The sequence below is a fragment of the Falco punctatus genome (assembly GCF_963210335.1).
Source record: "Falco punctatus genome assembly, chromosome: 5".
NCBI lineage: Eukaryota > Metazoa > Chordata > Aves > Falconiformes > Falconidae > Falco > Falco punctatus.
The window spans coordinates 1,509,294-1,530,902 of NC_137584.1; the positions used below are offsets into that span (position 1 = coordinate 1,509,294).

At 36.8% G+C, this 21,609-nt stretch overlaps 1 long non-coding RNA gene across 1 annotated transcript in view; it reads right to left on the reverse strand.

Moving 5' to 3' along the window:
* LOC308064105 overlaps positions 1-21,609 on the reverse strand; it is a 407,604-nt gene that overhangs the window by 377,254 nt on the left and 8,741 nt on the right. The window lies entirely within an intron of this gene.

A 21,609-nucleotide genomic window follows, 5' to 3' on the forward strand; every position in this document is an offset into this window, starting at 1 on the left:
GGTTTAGCTGATCTCAAAGAGAAAAACCAGTAAATTTCACAGTGCATTCCAATAGGCAAATAATTTTGGAAATTTGCTTAGGAATAGTTCCAGCACGAAGAATAAAATCCAGCAAAAGCTGCAATAAAGAAGCACGGGGTACTGAAGGCAGCTGGCTAATCATACTGTGGCTGATCTAAACAACAGAAGATCTAGTAGGTGAATCTTAACTGTGTTACGTGAAGAAAGTTCAGAAAACACCAGGTTCTGTGTTATCTTACTGAATTATACAGATATATTTATGTAACTATAACATTTTTTTCTTTTGCTATTTTACTTTGTAAAATCACCAGACACCACTACCAAAGCAAGGAGAAAACTGTTAGCCCAGTCTATTCCATTACCTCGTAGGGCCACATAACAAACTCAAACAGTAATGTTCAAAATTATAACAGTTTTTATTGTGGTAAAGTGTGTTCAAAGAGGAGTTTGATTCTGACAGTAGTATGATGCCAATACAATTTTGGTACCAAAATATTGCTCAGAAGGAGGTATTTCTTAGTAGCACACTGAGTAACCATCAACAAGTCACCTCTGGATTCAGCATTTTTTTAGGTTTTTAATTGGTAACTCGTGCCAATCCATGTATTTGGTGCTTATCTTAAAAGAAGGCATAAATTAGGGCTTTACATACATCACTGACAACCTGTCCCAGCAGAATGTTGCTCCCTGGCAAGGCAGGTAGCAAAGTCAAGGGCAAAGGTTGTAAGAGAAGTAAAGCATAGCCAAGGGAAGAGGCAGAACTACAAAGGAAATGTAACATTAATACTGTAGGGAAAATATGTCAGAATTGGAGGAGAGGCAAGAACTAGTACAAGAAAGCTAATGCTATAACTCAGTTAACGATATGCAAACAGATTTGTCCCATTTGCAACTCCAGGCACCTCTGCTTATTGATATGGTTAATTACTGAAAGATATCGAATTATGCTAAAATTTGACTGATGAAAAGGCAGACACTCAGAAAAACTATTTGTTTGCTTCAGCTTTCCCACAGGTGATATTCCAAATATTCCCATAAAGCTACAAAATAAAAAAAAAACCAACAGCAAAAAGGACCTAAGAAATGTAATATTCAGAATACTCCGAAACTTCCGTTATACAGCTGGAATATACCTGTTCGCTGTATATAATAACAAATAAAACAAATACAAGAGGTGAGTATTTGTTAAATCTATTCTCAAGATACACCCAGCTTTTCTTTGTTTTCCTGAAGAGCTACGTTGTCTAAAGTGGCCCGGTACACAAGCCTCTAAGAATTAATGAGAAGGATTAATACATATTGTTATGACTCAAAGCATTTTATGATTAAAAAGAGCCCATTTAACCATAATGATTCAAGTTCAGCTGCAGCAGTAGCAGGCAAAATTCCCATTGATTTAAGCGAGACTGAATTCAATCCTCATCTCTTATGCCTTAATAACACTGTGGGCCTGAATATGACAGTGCCTCTTACTTTGTGTTTAACCAAAACAAATGTCTTAAAGGCCATCATTCATCTTTAACTCTCAATAGAGTGCTGTTTCATCATTTTCTCCCTACAAGGTGTATCTCTTAATTCAAATGTATGCAATAAAAAGCATTCCCAAAGTATATCATATCTAGTTAACCACATTAAGTATTCCCTAAATGGAAAGGTCATTGATATTGGATGGATTTCTCAATTGAAACAGAAGACTATATCTCAGAGGAATTTTTATAGATGACATTCATATGTCTTAATTCTGGACTGTATAATACAGAGTACTTTTTGATAGATACATTAAACAGCCTAATAAGGAAATAAAAAAAACAAATAGAGAATTGAAAAGGAGTCTCCCTCTTCATTTGTTTCATTCCATATTTTAGATTTTGCTCAGTCAGACAGTCCAAAATAAAAGAAAATATTTTTGTATTAGGTGATCTGTGATAGCATTTTAAGAATGTACATGCAAATCTCTTAAAATCTGAAGGTGCTGCACACTATCTATGGAAAAAAACCCACCCTTTAACTAAAACATGCCAAACCAAATAAATGAAATTGCTGGTGCTTGGCTGAAATTAAAAAGACATTTGTAAGACTTTATGCAGGCACTAATCTTGGACTTGTTGCACTATTGTATGCAACACAATATCCACAAATTTCATGGAGTATCACGGTGGCTTCCAAATTACTCATTTTTCCTTCCCAGAGATAAAGATTTATTTCAGGGAACATGAAACTGACAACATTTTCTCCTGAGAAGTGTCAGGTGCCACTTAAGGCAGCTATTAGCAAAATAGGTTTTCCTGTAGTCTCATGATTCTGTATCTCAAATGCCTCCGACGTGCTAGTCCTGCCTCATGTGCTTCTCCTGCATGGCTCTTGTACGTGCTTACCTTTATAGGGAGAGCCACGAGGACAGGCCTTGATGGCCTTCAGCTGTCCCAAGGAAGAAGGAAGAACAGCAGCACAGAGGAGTGCTTGTTTTAAAGGCATTTCAGCCTGCTCTTGGAAACAAAGCCCTGGATGAGGCAGAATAAGGAAAAAGCCATGGAAATGCAGCACTTTGAAATTAAAACTGTTTTTTAGAAATCTCTAAAAATGCTACCACCATTAGAGAAACATTGCCACCGCTGAGGTGGTGATCAATCACCTTGTTGCTACTTTTGGGACTATGAAAATAACATGCAATTGTTTTTGTCCTTTATTCTCATGAATAAAGGAGAAATTGTGTAAAATATAAAACAGAAAAACATAGTGTAGGGGGAAGCTGGAGGAGAGCTCTGTGGCTCCTTTTCTTACATCCAAGCCTGAGCTCACGTGGGGCAGCATCCCTTGCCTAGGGTGGCTCCTTTCTGTGGGTAATCTTCCCTCCGAACAAGCTTTAAGCAAACCAGCCAAACTATCCCGACTAGGGAGGGATCGGTTACAGCTCTCAGACTACCCATAGTGCTGAGAGTGGTAAGGAAGCTGGTGGGGGGGAAGGAGAGGAGAAGGCAATACGAGGGTCTTTAATTCAAAGTACTGGCAACCTTGTAATGGAGATGCTGGACAACATCAAGGGCTTGAATGGCCTTTCCTTCATGCTTTTTGAAAAGACTGACCTCACTGAAATGAATGGCGGGTCCGCACAAAACCAGAGCACCAAGAGTAATTTAAAAAAGAAAAGGGCTTTCCATAATCTGGGTCACGTTTAGTCCTAAACCACTATTTTTAGGTATGACTGTAATATCAGTTTGAGAAAACTGCATGGGAGTATGCACTGGGTAAGTGGTGGTGTGTTTGAGGTAAAAAGTTTATGCGCGGTTTAGCATTCTTCTTAGACCCTAACAGCAAACTTTGATTGGAAATATCTTTTTCCTCCCTTCTGTTTAAACAAAGAAGAGACTATCACAGCGCCCCTTAAAATGTACAAATCATTTCTTCTCCTGAGTTTGCTTTGCATTACCATTGATTCTGCTGATGAGAATTCTGCTGCTGCTGCAGAATCACACAAGGGTACCTTCCCCTGCACAAGGGTAGTGGCAACAGTTTCCTCTGAGCGAGACCTTTCCTGCTTCACCTTTCGGGTCATGCTGCCTCACTGATATTTAAATTTTTTTAAATGGCTTAGCATGCACTTCTGAGTCCTAATCTTTAGACAAACTCTTGGTTCACCTTCTAGCCCTAGACGCCTCCAAGATCAGCCTTACATAAATATTGTTACTTACAGCTACTCAGATCAGCAGAGACCTATTCCATTCAGCCTTTTTTTCCCCATCCCTTTTTTAAAAAAAGGGCAAACTGTTTTATATCGACAACCATCTGTGAGCCTGTCTTTTAGGCCATCAAACTCTTCCATCCATTACAGAGAGCCTTCCTCACCTCCGCTGCATGACAGCGCAATAAAGATGACATACTAATTCAATGACTTGTAATTTCAGCTAAACAAAGCCAAGTGCTGCAGCTTCTCCTTTTGTGTTTCGGTGCCATATCGGTGAAGCCAGCTATGCAAACATAGCACTGGGAGGGTTTTATGACAGCAGTTGAATGGGGAGAGTAGCTTGGTGTTGCTTTTTTATGGGCTTTGGCTCCATGATATTTGGCTCAGTGCTGCTGGCCATTGCCATTGTGTCTGGATTCTATGTCAGCAGCAGCTAATTGTTCCAATAATGTTTATCATAGGGATCCACCAGGGAGCTGTATATGTGGAGATAAGCTACAGGGCGATGATACTCACTATCTCACTGATCTCTATACACAGTGCTTTTGCTTCATGCCAAAAAGCTCTTTAGGTTTCCAGTCTAAAAAAGAAAGAAAAAAAAAAAGAAAAAAAGAAAAAATAACAGCTTAATCATTCTGCCAACAATAGTGTCTAAGGGGATGTAATCAGGTTCCTCTGATAATCTTAGCAACACATGAAAGTCATGCGCAAAAGCAGTAATTGAAGCAGTTGGTTCTTTCTACCACCTGCTGTTGAAGTCACAGGTTAATCTGAATGAGGTCCCCTTCCTATGAAGTAGGATGCAGGGCACTTTTTAAACCATTAAAACGTCTTATACAGGTTTTGCAAAATAATAAAGAAACAGTTCATTAAATAAAAAGTATTAAGTATCTGGTGCTTGCTCAACATTTCATGCTGCTATCGGGTGCCATATCCAAGTGGCAAAGCCATTGTAATGTTTAAACCCCAATGAACGCTTCAGTTTGCATGTGGAAGTAGACAAAAGGAGTTGGTCAGGCAGATGCTCCCAAATAACTAGACATAAGGGAGTCAATGTAACAGGTTGTAGGAAAGTGACGGGGTTTTAAGGCTTGTTTTTGACCCCTAAGAGTAATCCAAACCCACGTCTAAATGCACAATGACACTCTTGTGTAGATACTGGTAGATAATTTCTATTCTTAATTCTTTTACAAGTTCTTCACATTACTTCTAGGACTGCAAAATAAATAGTTGAAGATTTGAGCTCTGAACTGGACAATTTTCAATATTTTCCTACTGTTTTTTATTTGGAAACCCAATATGGGACAACAGCAACAAAATGAAAATGTCATTGTGGGTAAGAACTACTATCATTACTCTTTGTACCTTTTACTGTAATAAATGATTTATAAAGGCTCAATGCTGTGGCTGTATTACCAGCCAACTATTATTCTTACTGGCCCTGTGATGTTGCCCCAAGATCTCTGCCACACACGTTATTAATCTGCTTAAGTATTAGGTGCATAAACTCAGCAGAGTTAATAAAATGCTATAGCTTCATCTCCAAAGTACAGAAATCCCTCCCTTATGGAAAAGTCCTGAAGGATTTAATAAGGATACCACCAGTTATTTCCTATAGAAATTACTCTGAAATAATTTACATAATTTGAGAAAATTATATACTTCCTACAGGCTTTTGAACCATCCTAAGGGATTCTGTAGCAAAGATAGCACGCTCTCTGAAATTCTATTGGATATTATAATACTCTACTATATTCTAGAGAAATCTGCTATAAAGAGCTGTTGGAATCCTTCTCTGAAACTAAACTGATCCTTTTCCTGGACATGAGGTTTTTGAGTATTTTTTCCATTTTGTTTCTTCTCATATACAGTGACTATATCTGCATTACCAAGTAAAGCTACGCAGTGGCAGTGGATCTTACAATAGTGTGGTCTCATTGACCAGGTGCAGTGGACTAGGTGTGCTCCTAGAGAATATCTTCTGGTTTAGTTTTACATAAAATTGCAGTATGTTTCAAAAGTACATCTGTTCCACAGACTAATAAGTTAATGTAGACATACCAGTGTCTTCCATGTACCACATAAACTGTACATCATTATTTCTTCATTGGAAGGAATTGTTTCTGTGATATATCAGTGGTCAAGCCAGAATATGACACACTAGAAAAATTTCAAAGATAAAGTAAGAATTGAGTCTTCCAATGCAACTATCATCTACCATGACAACTGAATATATAACAAAGAAATACAGCAACAGAATGTAGAGAAATGTGGTTAAAAATGGAAATCCTCATGCATAAAACCCAGGCAAAATTTCTATTGCTAGTCTTAAGCACTGAACAAAGTGAACTGATCATTCGTTTGTACTTGTTGGCTGTTCCAGGACTATTCCGAGAAGGACAATACAGATAGGAGAATTATGACTCTAACAGTGACAGAAGATTTTTTTGGAAAAAAAAGCACCTTAACGGAAAAGTTTTAAGTGTTTATCAAGAACCTAACTTTCACAAACTTAGAAATTTTGGGACACCCCAGCTTTCCCTGTTTTACAAGAAAGGGTAAGCACATAGTTATCCAGCAACCATCAAAAATAATAGCAATTACAAGCAGAATGTACCACAGACTGGCAGTTAATATGGAATATGATGATCAGTTGAGCTGTGCAGCCTCCGCAGACTTCTGAGGTCCCCTTGCTGGATAGCCCAAGTGATATATTTTCATCTTTCACATTCATCTTGCTTTCTGCTTTAGAAAGCAAGGCCTGATTCTGCCATCATTAGTCACACCAAGTAATACCTGACTCTGCAAGTAATCCCTATTGATTTCAGTATTAATTCTTGTTAAATGCTGTTCATACAGGAGAAAAAGGTGCCACTGAGGAGAAGTTAGAAGGATTCATGTATTGTTTAATCTTATTTGTAGCCCTATTTTTTCCCCTTCCATTTTAGTGTGCATGCATTCTTCCATCTCTCTCACTATTTCAACCCTCCTGTTTTTGTCTCTAGTCCTTTTCAGATCTTACTATTCTCTCCCATCCTGTCCCTTCCTCTCTTTCACCCCCCGTGAATCTCAAATTCCATCACTTACATTTTCAATTGTCAGCAAAATGAGAAGACAGTACGGGTCCATGTCCACCATGCTTTTTGTTGTCAGTTGCCAAATTGCACAAAAATGTTGCTGGAGCTCTGTTTATACCTGCCAAGTTCTCAGTATCCCACACCCATACTTGAAATGGGCTGTGAAGGGCAAAAGGAAATTTAGGTGTTTCAGGGGGTTCCAAAAGTAACATTCCCAAATCTACCTCTGGGTGGAAAACCAAGATTTGCCCATTACTCTCTCTGCCTCCCTGTTTCCATACACCATGCAGGGTTAACGCCTGTGACCTTGCTTTCTTAACACATATAGGAATATGCAAATTGTAAATAAACACAAATACAACCTTCCAAAACCATTCATGTTCCCTCAGGGAATGATGAGAGGACACACTGTATTTGCTGGGTAAGTAAAGTTACAGCAATATAGGAATGGATATATAAAAGCCTTATTCTCCTGATTTTACTGTCCCATTATGAGTGTAGATCACATCCACTGTATTGTGTTTAGAGGAAAAAGAAAATACAGAAAAGGAAATTACCAGAAAGACTCATCCTATTCAGAATGCACCAAAGAGAATCTAGACGGAGTATGTCAGAAACCTGTCCTCTAAGACCTCACCACTAATATTCTGTGCATTTTATGTGCTATGCAGTGGTGTCTGAGAAAAGCAGCACCCAGGTTTGGATGTGCAACTCAGATTCCAGCTCGTCCATATTCTTGACTGCCGAGTTAACTTTTTAAAGATCTACAACCATTAGGAATAATTCAAAATATATTGGCATTTCCTATTTTTTGTACTTGGCCTGAGTTCACTCTTCTCCTTTGGGAGATATATCTTTCAAGCTTCACTTTTCCATTTCACTGCTCTGGTAGCTCTCTACAACATTCACAGCGCCAGGATGGTGGATTTGCAGCTTCTGAATGAACTATAATTGCTTATACCATCTTCAGAATATCAATCTTCAGGATTTCTCCTATTTACTAGTTTATTCCTAAAATAAACTCTGCTTTTAAGCACGAGATGGCTTTTCCACAGCAAGATGGCTCAGGGTACTACCCATGTTTATTCCATGCTCTCATAGAAATTTCAGTTTGGATTCTGCATAAAATAGATGATGGATTCTATTGACTACATGGTTTTAACTTCCTCCTGTTTAACACTTCACTGTAATAAAACATTTTAAATACTACCAAACTTCTAAATGCTGGATACAGATAATATTTATTAAATAAACTCAAAGTGTGCCCTTACCTATGGGAAAAATTAATGAAATACATGCTCGATTTAGAACAAATGAGAAAAAGTAATGTGTAACCACTGTGCAAATTATTTTTATAAGAGGAAAAGAAAACATAACAAATTCTAGTGAGCACTTATATTAGATTCAAGAAGTGCATCTTTCTGAAGAAACAAATAGTAGGTTTTTAAAACAAGTCATTTGTGAGTAGACAAAAAAAAATTTTTAAGTTTTTAAAGTGAACAATGAATGTTAGAGGAAAGAACAGTTGTTGGCCCCTTCTACTCTGTAAACCAAAGAACCCTACAATCCATTTAAGCATGATTATGACAGTAATTGTAGAGGAAAGAAAGCAGAGGAAGGCTTAAAAGCAGTCCCAACAATGCCTGAGAAATTTGAGTAAAATATTTTTAAAGCCCTTAAAAAGTCCTTATGCATACCTGTCTAAGAACTGGCTGTTTTCCACTCCATTTTCTGCACCATTAACACATTTACCAGTTAAGCTCTGACGCCAATGTTGTTATTGTTAAAGTGACAACGTGTGAAGCTAGGAGTACACAACCTGGATTTCTGAGCTCAGAGCTCCTAGCAGCTCTACAAGTTGGAGAAAGGAAGAGGGAAAGTGTTTTGTTTGGGTTTTATGTTGGCTAAATTCTATCCAGAACCTACAGTAAAAAAAATATAAAAAAGTATGGCTGTTAGTTATTTAGATTTTAAATCTATGGCTACACCATAGATGTTACAACAGAGATAGCTGTTAGCCAGAATAGCTTACCACGTCCTAAACAATTAACTTTTTCTTTTTTGAAAACCACAATACATCCACTGCTTATCATGGCAACAAAGTTTGATCTCACCTTAGCCTTTTCACTAAATCCTTTTCATTGTTGATATCTGATTAAATTCCTCTGAATAATGATTACTGGAAAGATTCTTGAACTAGGTTTATGACACCTATCTGCAAGGTCTTTGTTTGTAATGGGCTCTGTAATTAAAATACATACACCAAAAGTTTCACACACTTGCTAAGTATGTTAAAAAAATAATTTAAACATTATATTTAAAGACATTGTAGGTCTAACCTGCATCAAAACTAACATTCCTTGTGAACTTCAGAGTAAACACGTAGCAAAATAGTTCTATTTTGAACTTTTATTTCCTGCCAAATTAAATTCATTTTGAAGAGTCAGCTTGTTCCCTTAGACAAATATGGTCAATGATGACAAAAAAAAAAAACTTGATCAAGAAGTTGGCAAGCTTTGTAGCCTCTAGCTCTATGCTCAAAGTAACTAACTTGCTACTCATAAAAGTTTATCAGTGGCAACACTTATTTCCATCCTTTTCATTAGTACGAGGTGTGTTACACTATTTGCGTTCATCAGAAAGGTCAAGGGAGAAATCACTGATGAAATAACAGCTCCTTAACCACCGTTAAGAAATGGAAAATGCTTAAAGCAGTTAGTCTTTAAGCTAACCAACGTGTTATTCAAATTTTGTCACTGGACCAGTTTTTGTCACTAACCATATCTGAATCTAGTTATTAGAGGATTTCAGCAGTCAGGTAGTAATTTTTTATGCGTTCATCACTGCTAAATAAGTTCTCTCCAAGTTCATTACTTACCAAGTAAGAGATTTTCATGACACTGTTTTCATTGCATGCCTTTTACATGTGTTGCTTAAACGTGTGATGTTTTCATAGTTGAATTCTGGCGTTTTTTTTTTTTTAATGAGCATTAACAGCAGCTCTTTAAGTAGTCATGAAGATTATTATGACATAATGTGAAGTTGAAACCACATGCAACTAACATTAATCCTGAATATTTCACCTGCAGAAATAATTAATAAATACACATATTTCAAGACTGGGAACCTCCATAATCTTTCAGAGAATTCTTTGTCAAGAAATCCTTGAGAATTCAATTTTACTGTAGCCTTCAATTTGCAAATGACTATTATTTTTCTCTTCCTATCAATATTCATATCTAGGAAAACTGTAGGTACTGTTCCAAATAAATATTGATCTGTCAAGTAGTATTCTGGGGTGAAGCATATTCTATTTAAGAAATGCATATAACAAAATTCTTACTCATCCTAACAGCACTGAAATGCTAAACTACAGGAATATGCTCCAATTTCTCACAGTATGAATCTACCTTCGGAATTACACCTAGGAATTACACCAAGACACAGAATATATTAGACTTCCATCTATCATAGAACTTCCTATGAGCACTTTTTCTATCCTGGTAACCTTCTATCAAAACAAACAGCACAGTAAGAAAATAATAAATACTGGAAAAGATCCAGTATAGAAAGATAACAACTTGATGTCTAATGCAGGGCAGCATCATGTGTGTAAAATAGCTGTAAAGTTGCTGCAGACATTCAGGTGTGGGTTTGAGCAGGACTGGCTCTCCTACCTGCTGTAGTTTATTCCACCTGCAAATGGTGCCCCAGATTATCAGCTCTATATAAGCGTCTTCTGAGTGCTGTGACAGACTCAGGTGCAAATGACAACTTGATCAGTTTTGTATTAGAGCAGTCCTCTCTTAACAAGAGAAGGCAGACTACAATCTAGACATCGTGGCCAGACTGTAGTGAAAGAGGGATTTACATGTTAACTTGTGTTATACGTCTACCCTGGTCAGTTTAAGTTAGGTGACTTATATCCATGGGTTTTTCCTATGGGGAAGTGAGACAAGAGAGCTGCTGCTTGGACTTTTAAAAACTTGCAGAAAATGCAAATGTCTACATTAACTCCTCTTTGTAGTCATCCAGAACAAATAGGAGCCATAAAATATTTCTATAAAAATTATAAATAAAATCTTCAATGCAAAGTCTAAATCAAATTAGAAAAAATGGAAGAGTTGCAGCATTTCACTAATTTTAGCTGCTCTATTTTGGTAAAATCATGCTATCACAGAAGAAAATAGATATGAATTAATTTCTCCAGTATAAGCAATTCCTACCTATTAATTTACATGGAAGCTGCATGAATCAAAGGTAATAGACCACCGTTAAGATGTATGAAACTGAAAAGCCGTTGACTTTCAGAAACCAGTAAAACTGGGTTGGCTGAAAGACAAGTTAATATATTCTTAATTAGATGCCCATTTGCTAAAGATAAAGATTGCAATCTCAGTCTGAAATGTATCTCAAAACATCGAGCCAAATGTGTGGTCTGAGGAAACCTATTTCTTAATGTGCTAAACATCTATACCTGGACTAAGGGATCTGACTAAACAAGAAATCTTTGCAAGACTGATTACCTGGACAGTATGATATGTAGGCACTGTGTGCCTATTTAGATCTATGTGGTGTCTGGCACAAAAATAACATAAACAGTAATAACTCTAAATAATCTTAAATTACCTTGCAAAGCAGAGCTGCTTGCTATTGGTTAAGAGAAAAATCCTTTGACTAGTAAATAATTTTAATTGTTAGATAAATTAACTACACTATTAAATTTTAGTTGTTGCTAATAAACATTCCAAAGCATGTTATTCACACAAATGCAACTTGATATGTTGTGATTTTAAGCAAGTAGAAAATAAGGAACTATTGGCCCTAGTTCAGCAAAACTGTCAAAAGCCAGTGATGAGTCAAAGGCAACTCTTTCTCACTCTGAAGACTGAAACACCTCCTCTTTGAGACGTGTTAGGAACAGCAGGCTATCTGCAAAAGTCACATTGTCACGGTGAGAACAGAAACCTGGTGATATGTGATATCCATATATTTTCATCCCCTAAAGAGGCTAGAAAATCCATCTGATCTACCTACAATGCATCTGGAAATAGGAAGACAGATCTTCAGTTCCTGTGGGACCACTTCTCTGTCTCATGGAGCAAGCCAAGAGAAAGTTGACCAGTTTCAGTTTGTGCAGACAAGTGAGTTCACTCTTCTGTGGTGACTCAGGAGTGGCCTGAAAAAAAAATAAATATCTTTTTAAACCTTACCTCTTGGAAGAATGCTCTGTGTACAGGCCAGGTGGACCAGAACTGAACTCCTCACCAGCTAGTTGGATTCCCAAAAGCTCAATGGTTCTGTGAGATTACACAACTGGCAAAATAAAACTGATGCAGATTCTTGGATTAGCTGGCTGTGAGGCAAGGAAGTAATGATTTATAGTTTTCATGCTTCTCATTTTAGCTTTGATTTTTCATGAATTTTAAAACTGTCATTGGCTTCATTTGGCATTTGCTCTTTTCTCACTACATACACTCTACCACATACATAATTTAGAATTCTGCAACCACAATTTTAAAAAAAAAAAAAAAAGAAAAAGGAAGAGAGAGATTCATTTTCTTAGAGCTTTCTCAGAGCTTTAAAACAAAGCTATGTTCTGGGTTTTTAAAAATCTAAATAAAGAAAAAAGGAAGTGTTTTAAAGAAAAAGGAAAGTATGAACTGAGGTATATGAAGGAAAATACATTGTCTCCCCTTTTTCAATAGACGTTCCGTTTTAAATAGATGCAACCAAAATATCTATAACCAAAATTTTAGGAGGATGAAAGGCAAAACCAGCTAGTCTGCATTTATTGCACACTGATCAATCACTAAATGTCTTGTCTTACACTTGAACCTTCGTACATTGAAAACAGATAAGTCCACTGAAAAACTGCCTGGTCTTCACTGTAGTAACCCTTCTGCCTCCAAACATGATGTAGAAAAACAGAAATATGCTGGTATCAATACTACAGTGGTGATCCCTGGAGCTAGGTGTTTTAGATAAGCTCCTCAGCCTTGAATTTATCCAACTTTTGTAGCAATACATTGCAGTACATTTTCAGCTTCTTTTGTCCATTAAGGTTGGCGGGGATATTGAGTCACGGGGAGCCTTGTAGGTGGGGTTCAGGGACAGAAGTTAGGAGATGGTCTACTGGCTACTGAAACAGCTGCCAGATTTGTCACTTGCCCACACAGCAGAAGGTTCTAAGAAATCCCTCTTGCACATGGTAGAAATGATGCTTATATGCCAAGCTTATTGGATTTAGAGGACAAAAGTTTTACTCCCTGAAGACTGGGGACAAAAGACCAAGTTAGTTGACTTGTGTCTGTAGGTTACAGAGGAAGTGTATTTTAACAGAAGAATATATTTGAAAGTCTGACCTTTATCAGAAGAAATACAGGCCTGGCACTGACAAATTATTATGAGTAGTAGCAGTCCTGATATCCTTATTCGATGGCACACTTTGAAGCCCACCTTGAAAGACTCAGTCCTTCACACTGTCAGTCTGTTCTCCAGTAGTGTAGTTCAGCCTGGGATACATGTAAATATAATTGATCACATTTCTGAGTCACAGAACCCTCATTATTATCACTGACTTATAGCACCAGCTATGCAGAATTTGCATCTCCAATGAATATTTGGGATACCATGTGGTGAGCCTTGGGCAGAATGATCAAAAGCTGGAGGTATTTTTCACACAGTTTCTATATCCTTGTGATGGATTTTCTGGCATTTTCATGTGAGATTTGGAGACATTTTTCTGACTAGACGACAGGACCATGTATTTAAGGATTCTGCCCAAAAATGACAGTTGGCAATCTACTTGTAACAAACATCCCACTGGTTTGGGCAAGAAATTAAAGACACTTTTCCAGTAGTAGTGCTAGTTTGAGAGAAATTGAGATAACCCAATGAGAAGGAATCAAGATGGAAATAATAAAGACTGTTCTTTAGATGACCTTTTCTAAATAGTATATAATGTTTCTCCCATTAAATTAACATATTTTCATAAATATCAAGCTTTCATACTGAGCAATAATCAGTTATCGTCCCCTGAAGCAGACAAAAACAGTTGTTGAAAATACACCAACGGTTTGGAGCCAACAGGAAGGATCGGCTTCCTCTTTCTGCAACACTGGAGCCTCCTGCTTGCTGTGTACTACCCAGACAGAAGTGTAGACAGGAGTCTGAGCATGGAATCCAGCGACCCCAGAAGGTGAAGTCTGTATTAAAAAATCTGCAGTACAGTTCCCCACCCAGACTCAATCTACTTATTTATTCTGAGTAAACAGGAAACAATTAAAACATTTTGCACTAAAATGGACTTCCAAACAAGTCACAACTTTTCTGTTTGGTACTAAGATCATTAAATATCTAGTACAATAATTAGATTAGACTCACTTAACAGCCCCATTTAATTTCCAAGTCCTTCCTCTGTCCAGAGAGTATAAAATTCAATGTATCAAGTTGCCTGCAAAATTTCCTGATTATTAATCGTCTTAGTATCTATAAGAGAGAAGTTACTACACGATCAAGATAAAAGTCCAAAAAGCTGTTCCCTTTTGCTTGCTGCTATAAAAGTATCTTTTTGTCTACAAAGCCTCAGACAGCCACTGGGGCCAAGCCAGGATTCCTGTAGTGAAACAATCGACTTGGCATCATGTTGACACATATAAACAACAGTCTGTCAACAGGCCTCACATTAGTGACAGAACATTTTTGGCAAAACAGTAGCATCCTTCTGGGCACTACGGCAATAACAGTCAGTAGCATCCATTCATGCCTTCACTCTACAGCACAATATTAATTAAAAGATTATAAGTGACACTTATCCAAGAAGCTAAAAACCCACAGAAATATCCATGCAGAGGAGTAGAATGTTTATTGAATGAGAACATGCCTCTAGCTGCTTTTTCATACAGTAATTTTAGACTTACACACTGTATGTAACCTCTCTCAGTTCACAATTATCGGATAAATGTAACTGCTTGCTTGCAAATGGCTATATGAAGTGTATATACACACACATGTGCCATCAACTTATGTAAATCAACTTTTCTCTACCCTGAATAATAAAAAGCACAAAACAAATAGCATTGTTTATGAAAATAAGCAGTGCTGTAGGCTTTTTTCCTGTTTTTTTTTTAATGAAACTCCAAATTAAAAGCAAGTAGTCAGTTTAAGGTTTTTTATATTTTACCTTTTTTATGTCCTCTTTAACAGCTAAAAGTATATGTAAGGCAGTTTATATATATGTAAAATATTTATTAATGAGTTAAAAGAAGGTGTAAAAGATGTTTAAGCTAGGTAATGTGTATACCATAACCACCCTGCTTTTTCACATTCTTCTAAGTTCTTAAAATATGACTTATGCTTATTAATAAACCTTTAAAGTCTATGGACCAAAATTAGAGGTAATGTATAGAAAGGAACTTGGAAGGGTGGAGAAACATCAATTACCTCCTGGCAACTGGGCGGAAGTTTAAATAGGAAGAAAATATGAAGTGCAGAGGAAAGTGGATGGCATCCAAGAATCCCAGAAGAAGCATAACATCAGTTCTGGAGGCTGTATAGGCAAATTAGTACGGTAGTTTGTCTGGGCTAATTATCCTTACTGAGATACCCCACACTGCGTTGCAAAGAAATGCCCTAAACTCACGTGACAAGAGGCGTAAAGTACTCGGCATTCACAGGCCCAGCATAGGAATCTAAAGAAACATAGCGGGGGGAAAAAGGTCAGAAGAGACCTTCAGAGGTCATATATTCCCTCTGACATCGTAGTATTTTATTCCTGAACCACCCTAGACAGATATTTGTCCTTGCCTAAGCGTTTGGTGGTGCAAATTCTGTAACTTTGGCATCCATTTTAGTCCCTAAAAGCTTTCCCAGTAATATCTCGTTTCTTGCCCTAGCCCATTGGAACAGTGGACTTGGCTTTCTCATTGCAGTAATTTATTAAGTATCTGAAGGATACTATGGCCTTCCTCAGGCTAAATCAAGCCAGTTATTCTAATCTTATGGGATTCACAGCAACATATACGTAAATGTAAGGACACCTATTGCCAACAGCAACCATAGAGCTGAGTTCTCTCTCTCTCGGAGATGTGATGCCTCTTCTTTTGCAAGGCTGGACGGTAATTTGAGCTTTCCCATTGAATTAAAAACATAAATCCTCCCCTCTGGATGGAGGAAAGAGTTAGTTTTCTCTTTAAAATGGCTGGTGATAAATTTACAGTTAGAGCATACACTTCAAAGTGTGTCCCCACTGTCAGACTACAGGTTAGACAGGGTCTCTAAGGCAAAACAGAGAGAAAGCAAGCGAGGGTATGTGGTGTTTCACAGAGGAGCATTCATTTAAAAAAGCCATGATCAGATTTTCAGTTTCTGCTTGGAGGCTTCTTGATGAATTGCATCCTCTTATTATTTTTTTTTTTAAATAAAATGCAGGATCCCACAAAAAGCATTCTCTCACAGGTCACGTCCCCCACCACTGACCTGCGAGTGCTCTCCTTGTCCCTCCTGTGCAGCCCCTGTGTGTGTTTGTGCCTAGCAGCCCTGTTTCTAGAGAGGTGGCAGAATATTTGGTGCAACAGCCAAACCTGGTGTCAGCCTGGTACTTGAGTGCTTTTCTGAGAGGAGCTTCTTGTGAGAAGGTTTCAGTCTCTCTGGTCAGAGGGTGGCTGAACACATCTCTCCCATTTTTATGTGCAAGTCTTTAAACTACTGGAAATATAATGTTGGTTGTTTTTCTGAATCTGTGTCTTCCAGACTGAGGACTTAATTTTTAGCAATAATGGGAGGTACATAGCCAAACATTTTTCTGAAGCTTTCAATTATGAGTCATAAAATTAATTATTTTTGGCCAGATTCTTCATTTTCTCCATGTTCATATTATTACTGAGTTCATTACATACGTGTTAGGAGTGCCTGATGAAATCTAACCCAAAATTTAATTGAAAGAGAATGATCTTTTGTGTATGGGAGACAAGACTACCTACAGATCAGCACAAACAACATCACCACAGCACTTGAGACATTTCAAATGACAAGTAGGATTCCTTTTTTTAGCCACTATGCTGTATCATAATTCACTTCCATGTGCTCAAATAAAAGCAAAGGAAGTATTTATTAACTTCATGAAGGATTCTAAGACTCGCTTCTGTAGCCCCTTTTAGCTATCCTTATAGCGTTTAAAACAAAGAATGATTATTTAGGCAAAAATAGCAAAACCAATAATGTAAAAGGAATAATTACATCCTTAGCAAATTTAAACAGTTAGGATGATACTAATTGTAATCTAGAAATTTTTGCCCTGCAGGAAACTTCAGCATTTCTGGAGCTCTGATTTCAAACTGAGATTTTGAAATTCCAATATTTTGACTTTAAAATGTCAAAATCAAATATGTATCATTTTCAGATCAACAGAAATTATTTTTTCATTGCCATATTAGAATATTTCATTTTGATTTACTTAACTGGTCTAAAAAGCTTTGCTTCAAGTAAAGTAATAGTTGAATAGATTTTTCTTATTGATACCTGATGCCTGTATCTTATAGTTATTACTGAGTCTCTGTTTTTCCATACTGGGTACCCAGACTGCACATTGCTTTAACAGCTTAAGTTACATGGTGTCCGTGAACTTGCTCAGCTCAAAAAATATGTATTTTTCTGTCAGCAATGTAATCAGCTGGAGATCTTCACCCATCAAAGTAACAGTGGTCTGGCCTACAGCTGCCATGTCACAACGAATTACTGTGGGAAAGCATCGATTAAGTGTTATTCAACAGATTGGAACTGGACATTTTAGGGTCTGACCTTTGACCAAAAATGAGATACCTTGATTTTTAAATTAGAAAATTCAGTCAGGAAAATGTATCACAAAAAACAAACAAACAAACAAACAAAAAAACAAAAACAAAAACAAAAACCAAACCAGTAAACCAGATGACTTTTTAGAAGATGTATTTCCATGGAAAAGAAATGCTCAGTCAACTGTTTCAGAGGCAGTTGGATGCTGGAGTCTTTCAATAGTTCATTCTTTCACTATCCAATTGGGAAGGGAAGGGATGGGAAGGGAAGTGCTAATTAGTAGAATATACTATTTATGATTTGTTAAAGACGCATATCTAAAGGAATGGTACCTAGACATCTCTAAATTTCAGCTGCTGAGCTTTCACATGTAGTGCTCTCAAGGTCTGCGAAGCTATTCTCACAATAAAAGAAAGTAAAAAATTGAGTAGCTCAAGTTTAGGCAGGTATTTTCTGGTCTTGCAACTCTTACAAATAGAATGCTGTTTATTTATTTTTTTTTTAAGTTTTTTTATCCACTTCCCTCTAAAAAACAAAAGAATACAAACATCCTTTTTTGTTATAGGGTTTCAAGTTTACTCTCCTGCTTCTGGGTCTCAAAGGAAAATGTCACAAGAAAGGAATTAAAATGATTCTTCAGGGGCTCAGAAAACATGAAATAAAAAGGCTTCAAATGATGAAATGTGTAGAGTGATTTGTGGTGGTTTGTGAAAGTTTTATTGAACATTAACTAGCAGAGTGATACTGCAGCATTCAGTCTCGATTCCCCCGCTTCCAGCCTTTTCTCTCCCCTGTTGTTCAGTCGTCATAAGCTTTTTACATTTCAGCTGAGTTTTTTGTGACATTGAACAGAAGTGAGGAGGCAGAGAGAACAACTTCTAAAACTACCATTTTCCTGTTGTCTCATTGTCCCTATATTATACATGGATGGTTCTTATCCATGGTAAGTTAGATAGAAAAACAGCTCTGAATGCCAAATTTTGAAATTACTCAGTGCAGAGCACCGTTGGGAATGCCCAGTTGTTCTTTGTAATTCTCTTTAGGTACTTAGATAGTCAACACTCGTTGATTTTACTAGGGCCTGTACATACCTACTTCCAAAACAAAATTACCCAGTGAGAGTAGTCTGAATGTGATTGCTTTCTTTTTGTTACAATAAAGGAAATAAAAAACATGCTAATTTTGTGAACATTCACTCCCAAATTCCCTTGCTTAACATCCCTAAAAAGGATTGTAGATATGGTCCAGCTGACTAAAAAACACTTGTTTACAACCTAGCTGCAAAAAGCTACAGTCTCTATCCCAATTAGAATAATTTATTTATCAAAATTCAGATTTCCAAACACAAACGTTCAGAGATTCAGAGACAAATTTTCATCGCAGCAGGCATAACAGTGCAGTACATATATAACTTTGAGACATATTAGGCATGTGATTCAGCATATTTCTTGGGGGTTTTTGTGATATCCAAAAGGACACCACCTACAGTTCTGAAAAATTGGTTTCAAATGTCTTAAAAAGCTGTGAGCTAGTACCTTTCATCCAAAACAAGCGACCTTCCAGCTTTTGTGTACAACTTAGAAAGTTCTGGCAAGCTCTTTCACATAACCTTTTAGATTTAGACTGTAGTGGGTGTTTGTAAAATCTAAAATGCTAAGAGGAAAGTTTGTCATATTCCATGTCCTGACAAATAAACAATACCGTATTAGCATGCTTTAAATACCCATGTGCAATAGCTCAGAAAAGCATTTGTAACAGTGGAAGTTACTGATTAAAAAAAAAAACAAAACACTTTAGTGGTTTACTCATAAAGTACAATTAAAGACAATTGTTCTGGATATAAACTATATCACTGTCCTGGTGTTTTCCACATTCTGACTGTCTTTAAATGGCCAGTAAGTAAGTCCAGTATGCACTAATTCATTAAAATCAGCTTTACTTACTGACATCTTAGCCGGTTTTGACCTCTGTAAAAATTCTCCTGTCTTTCAAGAGCTCACCACCTGATGTTTTTAAAAATGAGTTTCATATATATCATAAGAAGTACTTACTACAACACTTATTATCTAAAATGACTGCCCTTCAGACTACTGCATTCTTTTCACAGGAGCTTGAGTCAGGGAAGATACCTAGCAAAGACACATATCCCTTGACTACCCAAATCCTTTCTCATTAAATTAATTTTAAGTATTTATAAATGGAATAAATTTTGCCCTGAGTTCATGACTCTGAAAATATATGGTTCTGCTCCACCTCTCTTTAGAATGTTTCATCGTTTATATTTATTTATTGGGCAAACCTTGCCTATTTAAAAATAAACAATTAATTAAAAAAAATTGGTCAGCAAAGTTTTTGCAGTTCATTGTATAACAAAAAGCTAAATTGTGTCAGAGAGTGAATTTTGACTGAAATTAAGGGTGAGGCACTTTATGGGACGCACGATACAAAACTGGAGTTCTCTGCAGATTGAGCTTTCATAAAGTACTTTCATAACTTTAAAGGGAAACAGGAATTATGCCACTCCCATCCTATTCCACCCTGACTTTTTGAGAAAACAACTGAATAGTTCAGAAGTTGTCAGTTTCAAAGGTTTCATTGAGATGCAATTTTTTAAGTTTAGAACTGCTGCCATAGCTCCAGGTAGTTCGTTGCACTTTAGAAATGTGTAGCTCTTTCAAAGTGTGCTAAGGCTGCTGAATGAGCAGAAAAGCATTTGCAGCGGGTTCAGTCAGTCGTAGCCTGGGCAATGTGACTGCTCTGCTGCTTTGGAGGTCTGGCACGTCCCCTGCACACCCTGCCAAGCATCACAGTGGTGTTTGCAAATAAAAAAAATAATCAATTGTGTTTTCAATCATAAAACTGGCAGCCATAAACTTTTCAGTTTTGTGGCACACTTTTTTTGTTGTTTTTTTAAGCTGGAAAGCAAATGTTTGATAGAAATTTGCATAGTATTCATAGTAGATACCATTTTGTTGGGGAAAAAAAATCTGTTCAAAAATTTTTTTTTACAGAAAAGTCAATAAGGCAGCTTTAAATGGGTATTGTGCTCAAATAGTTGTTAAAAAAAATACTGATGGCTTCAATTTCTGAAGAAATTTCAGAAGTCATAGATACAAATTCAGCTAGGAGTTTTTAGTTCAAACTGTATGATATTTTTCCAGTAATGATGTCAGTTGTAAATTTTAATGCAATAAAGTCTTTATAAGATTAAGTTTATCTATATTTAGCAAATACCGGTGGAAGTATTCTTTTAAAGTTCCACAGGAAATGCTGAACTATTTGTGGTTCTCCACACTATTGCCCGTGACTTTGCTCAATACACCTTTGAATTTTCTTGTAGACTTCATTTAGAAAGGTATATTTGAAAAACTACAGACTATCCTAAAATTTGTTTATTTTGAAGGGCATCTAGTGAGAAGTGGAACTGGCTTTTAATGTTCATGTGATGCACGCAGCATGCTAAATGCATATACATAATACATGCATTACATGATAACTGTTACTTCATCAACAGCGTCTTCTAAATGAGGATGAGAAAGGACTACACAACCACTGGCTTAGGCTGAGTTTTTTAGCAACACCCAAGGCATCTAGGCAGCAAATTCCCATTTAAATTCAGGAGAAGTTGGGACTCTGACTCCCCTGAGCTCTATTAAAAACTTCCCCTCCCCCTTGATTCACAAATGCATTTGGTCTATTAGTTTGATTTTGATTAATTAACAGTGCTTTTAGGCTTTCCTTGCATGAATTTATCAAATGTTACTAAACTGAAATACATCAGTTATTTTCTCTTTTAAGCATAAAGGAACTCAGCAGTATTTCAAAGTGTTTGTAAATGATGGCTTAATAGCTTCTAATGCATCATGGCCCAGTTTTTACAAGTTGATTATGAATGCTCATGCAGTTTAGAAAATCAAATGGCAGCCCTTACAACCATGGCTCATGTTAACTGAATAGGTAAATTACACTCTTTATAGCAGGGTAATACATATGACAATAAAATGCTAACAATTTACCTCTCCAGGGTTGGGACCA